Raw genomic sequence first — 6,000 nt, 5'->3', positions numbered from 1 at the left:
TGGCCTTTTTGGGGTTTGAGATTAGCTTCCCGGGTTCCCTCGAGGCTGACCGACCGTCTAACATCAACTAGCTGAGGTTTGTGCAAACGATTTCGCTGCTCCGGAATTTACCTACAGTGTTTAGGGTACCCACAATACCGGGAACTGCATTTGTTCAAATATGATGCTTAAGCCGGGTTGCTTCGCCTTATTTAGTTGCGCAATGTTGAATTTAGTGTTCCTTCTGAAATTATAGCAAATTAGTTGTTTACAGTACCTGACCAGACCGGTGGGCACGTTGCTGCTGGGCGTAAGTAAGGGAGAAAACTATTACTTACAAGCAGATGTGGTGCATTTGAATCGCCTAACAGCATACTGTACTGAGGAAGTACATCATCTGTGTATGCCGTGTTCTCTGGTAATTAAATATAACACAATGGCTCTGAAGGGAAGACATGTTCAATGCATGAGTACCCGTGTGAACATCATCATGGGATTTTGGTCCGGTCCGTTCGTGTGAAAACCGGCGCCGCTGCCATCATGCCAACAGACCGCTCCACCTTTAATTATTGAGTAAATACAAATACTTTGTTTGCCAACTACAAGATTTACAACCGTCTAAGGTACAATTATTGACGTGGTTTCTAAAATTTAAATACTTTTGTAAAATATATCTCAATATCTCAATGTTTGTCTTTGCCTTTGCACTGCCTCGAAAGCTTCTACAGGCACAGAATTGTGAGAAAGTAAGCCTCTGTAGATGAAATAGACGAATATAAAAGGGAAAAAACATACTTCCCTTTAATATATAGATCGATGCTATTAAGGCTTTATTCAATAATACTAATTCTAAGGCTATGTCTTAAAAACGTACGAAGCATCAACCATCCTCATGCCGGCGGCGTTCAAATTGCATTTATAAAAGTTGTAGAGAAAAGCTTCTATTTCATAGAGGAAATGGTGTAATGGAATGGACCATAGGACCGATTCTACACAACATAATCACTAAGCAGACCGAAACACCGGAAACCGGAAGAGGTGGAAGAATAGGAATGGAGTACAGGTGAGGCGTCTAAGATACACAACGCAAGTGGAGTGGAGTATCTAAATGGGTTCACAGGCAGTATAGGTGATCGTGTGTTTAGGTTTGCATTAACTTCATTAGAAAGAAGCAGCGGGAACCGTGCACGGGAAGTTCGGTAACGTTGGAGTGGAAACGAGTCAAGTTCCGGTGAACCGTTGTTTACATATTTATTCAAGGAAAAGATAGCATAAATCATGGCACAAGCAGTACGATACGGCACTCCTGATAAAGGTCTCGTGTGAGCTCCCAGGGATAATCGGTTTGGTCGGCCAGTGTGTCCAGCAGAGTAGCAGTTGGGAGCCGTTCGAGGAACGATGAACAAACTTCTCTCCCATGCGTGCGATGGGCTGCGGGCAGGAGGTGGGAGCCGCACGCGGGCGGAGTGATTGCATGATGCGCAATGAATGTCCTATTTATGGGGATTAACTTCTCCACTGCTAACTGGTGCCTTACCGGGCCCGTCTGTTCACGCACACATTGCGTGCCACCGTTTGCCCTTTCTCGGTCCGTGGGGCCTGAGTTTTCGGAATAGGTTGTAAATTAGGGGAGAAAAGCTCATAAATTAACATTTTTCGCCCTCCACCCACCAGGATGTAGTTCGGATGCCCCATATGGCACCACTGTCAATGGGTCAAGTGGCAGGAAACTCCGCTTTCAACCCCATCGGCATCGAATCGAAGCAAGTCAATCTAGAAGTTAAGTTAGGTGGGGCTGTCGGATAAACTTTCCACTGCAGAAGACAAAGGCACACCACAACTTCCGAGGCCACAACTGCCCTTTTCGGTTGAACCAGCACCCCAGAAGATTGACAAACTGGAAGGATTCACGAAACGAGACGTTGTGGGATAGCGCACACGTTGGGTGGGCTGGGTGTGGTGCCGGTTAGGGAAGGTGTTGGTGGTAAGGACAGAATTGAGGAGTGTAGATTTGTGCCAAGCACACGGGCACACGTGAATCCCATCGGAGGGATTTGAGTTTCGTGCCAATCCGTTTCAGGTGGTTTCACAAGCTTTTCATTTCAAAAACTAACAACGCCAACACATTCGAGCTAGCGTTCGAGCTCTTTTTTTTTTGCCTTGTTTTGTTTGCGGTATAACCATAAAGGTGGGACCGAAATAGAGAATTTGGATTTCCTTCACGAAAGAATGCGCGCAATGCGAGAACGACACAGTATGCGAGGGAGTCACGTGGGGGAAAAATGGAAAAGCTTCGGAAAATTTATAACGCAACGGTGTGGCTTGCTTGCGTTTGCTGAAGCAAATTCGTGGCCGTGCGCTTGAAGTGGAACAAACGAACATTTTAATCTGCTTGATTGGTTTGCTTTAAAGTTCGTAGTGCACGCGTACACACGGTCACACCCATCCCTCTTTTCCCTTTGCACCATTCCCACCGAGTTGAACGATCACGGATTATTCTAACGAACATCATCATCATCATCGAATAGTGGTTGAAAACATGTCATCGCGTCTGAAGCCGTACTGGAAATTATGTTTGGCTTTTTTAGGTAATAATGAACGACGCAAAGCTGATTATATTTTTGCAACCGATCCTTGGTATTGGATATTGGTTACATTTGCAGCTTTCTAATAAGTTCGTTCGGGGAGGGTGACAAAACCCGTAAAAGTGTCAAATAAGTAAGCAGAATTTATCGAACGAATTAGTTTGTAGATTGCAAGCCAACAAGAATAAGTTTGAGGCAAACAACGTGACTGCTGGAAGTACGACAAATAATTGTACATAAATAGTATAGCCTTGAAAGGCTTTTAAAGTAAATAAGATTGATATAGATAATTTTCGTACATTGCTTAGTAATAGACAGTATTCAAAAGGTGGTAAACGTCATACACTAGAGGATATTTGTGTAATGTCTTGTTCTTTTACTTCTGGTCCATATTTTAACTTTTTTATTGTAAAAGCTTGTTAAATAGCTATTAAAAATTCTAGTGTGATTCCAAATAGTTTTTTCATTTGAATTTAAAGGGTATTTTACGATGGTTTTATAGCTTTTCATTCAGGAGATGCACTAACAATTAACAGTTAACCAATTTCACTGTTGTTTACTGGAACATTAATTTATCTCTATATTTATAAGTATTTAATTGCTTGTTGTTTAACAACAATTTATTGTTCGTTGTGTTGTTTGCCTTATCTCTGGAATATTTCTTTTGAATTTTGGAAAGCAGTTTTAAAAATACGCGTTTGCTTCTGTCAAGGATAACTTTTATTCAATTTCAAGCTATACTTTTTTTACATCAAGCCAAGTTTTACACAGAGTCAACCTTTTTTTTTGTGATTGCATTCAAAAATGTCACAGGCTATTGCCAAAGCTACACTAAAATGACTATTAAACATTTGTATTCCATAAAAAAGAGCGAAGAAGCGGTATACGCGACAAAGTTATCATTCTCCCTAAACCACTTCCAACAGTATTTCATGCAATTCCAGTTACCCCAAGCTATTGTTTTCATTTCAAAATTTTAATGACAGTAACAATGGAATAATTCATGTCTTAAAGTGATACTACCGAAACATATGCACTCTTTCGTGCGCTTGCTCCATCCGTGCCCGTAATAGAGCAAAGCAAGAAAGGCTGTACTTCATTATGCTGCCGACTTTACATCCACTCGATTCAACGACCCAGTCGAGCCCCTCTCCATTTCTCTGGGGAAGTTGGATGATGTTTCGACGTTCCAGGAATGCAGGTGCTTCACCTTCCGCTACACTTGGCACAACAAACATTATCGAAATGCGCCGCAAAAATTCGACACCACTCGCGGTGAACTCTTCCATCTCGAATGTTCACCATACCCCGGAGCTCTGCTATCCACAGTCTGTAAGTGGAAGATTTTTTCATGTTTTCTGTTGTTTTTTTTTTTGGGGGGGATCAAGTGAAATCTCTCAGGCATTCTGCCGTCGTGTCTGGCCTTTCCCGACGCTGAACTGGAGCAAACACTCGTGAGGTGTGTTCACGAGACGTATCCTCGACCCAAAAAAAAACGCAGGCATACCTTTGATCCTGCACCATTTCTCTTGCGAAAGAATGCAGGTATGAGCTATTCACTTCCAGCTCATTCCTTTCCTTTTCTGCGTTTTTTTTTCTCCCATCATCACCGCACTCTGGCTGAATAAGATCGTCAGCCTATGCAAAGACACTAGACGAAGTTAGTATGCATGGTGAAAAGTGATTTGTTTTTGTGCTTTAATCGGTCTCTTCTGCGAGAGAAGCATGCCACCGTTGGCCCTTTGCTTTGCATCGTTGTAACAGCATTAGCATTCAGGGCCGTTTTGTGCATTCTTTCGCGTTCGTGATGATCTCTCCAGATGCATGCGCATGTGTGCGTAACATTAGCATAATGAACAGCTCTTATTCTTCCGCAGGTTTTCCGCGCGGGTATATGAGCGAGGCACGGCAGTAGAAAGGACCGGATGGTGTTTGAGGTGCTCATGAAATCACGTCATTATTACCGACACTTCGCCGTTCGCAAAACCGTAAATGAGCCGCAGTGCGGAGTTCTAGGGGTTTTTTTTTTGGTTATTGTTCTTTTAATGAAACCCACCCTTTCAGCCATTTGGCACGATCGGGTGTGTGAGGACACATTTTTACAAGCCGTTGTACTATTTATACCGTCGCTATAAATGTACCTACGCGTGCCAGTGTATAATAGAACTATTCAAGGACAGCATTAAAACAATTTCGAAGGGTGCCTCTAGGTTTAAAGCTACCATTACAAAGAAAGGTGCGTAGTGTTCTACATTATAACTTACTTTACAGGCTGTGAGTTCTTTATGCGCAAATACACACAAATACACTACACAACAGCAGTGTGGGATGATTTCGCCCAAAAGGCATTCACGCGCACCGAAGCTGCATCATCCCTTTTTTTGGGAGGCGGTGTGGTGTAGTATTAAATTAAAATTCTTGCAAAAATTGTTTCCAACACACAGGCCAAACAATTTCAATTTCGACAAGAATCATTTCGCCAGCAATTTCGGGCCTTCCAGCCCAAACCCCGAAGCGAACGGCTAAAGGTGGCGGAATGACAGTTTGCTTACAGTGGGACACGGTCTGTCCCCCGAGGCTGCCCCGAGTGACGTCGTTCGGGCGTCAAATTGTTGCCATTTGGGTGGAAATATTCAAATGAATAAACTTTTTTCCCACCATCCACCAACCTTTCCCGGCTGCCATGCGCCGTTTTCGCTCTTGATGGAGCAGGACGTCTCAAGCTACTCGAACCAGTAACTCAGTCAAATGGTCGCTCCATTCGGTTAATGCTTGTAATGGTTCCACTCGCAGTGGAAGTGGACATCTGTGCCAGGGTGAATTTTTCCCTTGGACGTTGGACTTTCCCTTTTGAAGCATGATGCTCGAATCCCATCGGTCAAAGCCGGAAATGCAACATCCTGATCGGAACGGAGGCACGGAACCGCCACCATCCATCAGCCTTTTCCGGGTGTCAATAAAGTATTTCAATTGAAAAAGTAAGCACGGCACCGTATCTGTCGATCAATTGTGGGTGTGTGTTGCAAAAGTGTTGAGGCGAAAGTAGAAACAAACAAAAGTAATTAGGCAGTTGGTGGTACCATGGTACCATACGAATGAACAGTAAAGCCGGTCAGGTCAAGTGTTTAAGCGATCGATTGAAGGAAATGGATTGTTTGCATATTTGCAGTGTAGTTCCACGGGATCGATGGTGTGCTCAGATGGCCAGCATTGGATGCGAACAGTTCCGAAAACGAAGCTAATCAAGCACGTTAAAACTAGGCTGTATGGTTGACCGAGTGTTACGAGTTTTATTATATGATTGGTTGTTTGTAATTAATTAGAGGTTTGAAGGGAACTTGAGCTTACGTTATTTTCTGGAAAATAAATGTAAAGGATGTTTGCAAATACTCTATTCATCTATTCTGAAGGAAAAGATTAGTATGAATGTACAGTC

This window comes from Anopheles marshallii, chromosome 2 (genome assembly GCF_943734725.1).
Source record: "Anopheles marshallii chromosome 2, idAnoMarsDA_429_01, whole genome shotgun sequence".
NCBI classification, from domain to species: domain Eukaryota; kingdom Metazoa; phylum Arthropoda; class Insecta; order Diptera; family Culicidae; genus Anopheles; species Anopheles marshallii.
The sequence above is the reverse complement of the archived record's forward strand: the minus strand, read 5'-3'. Positions refer to the sequence as shown.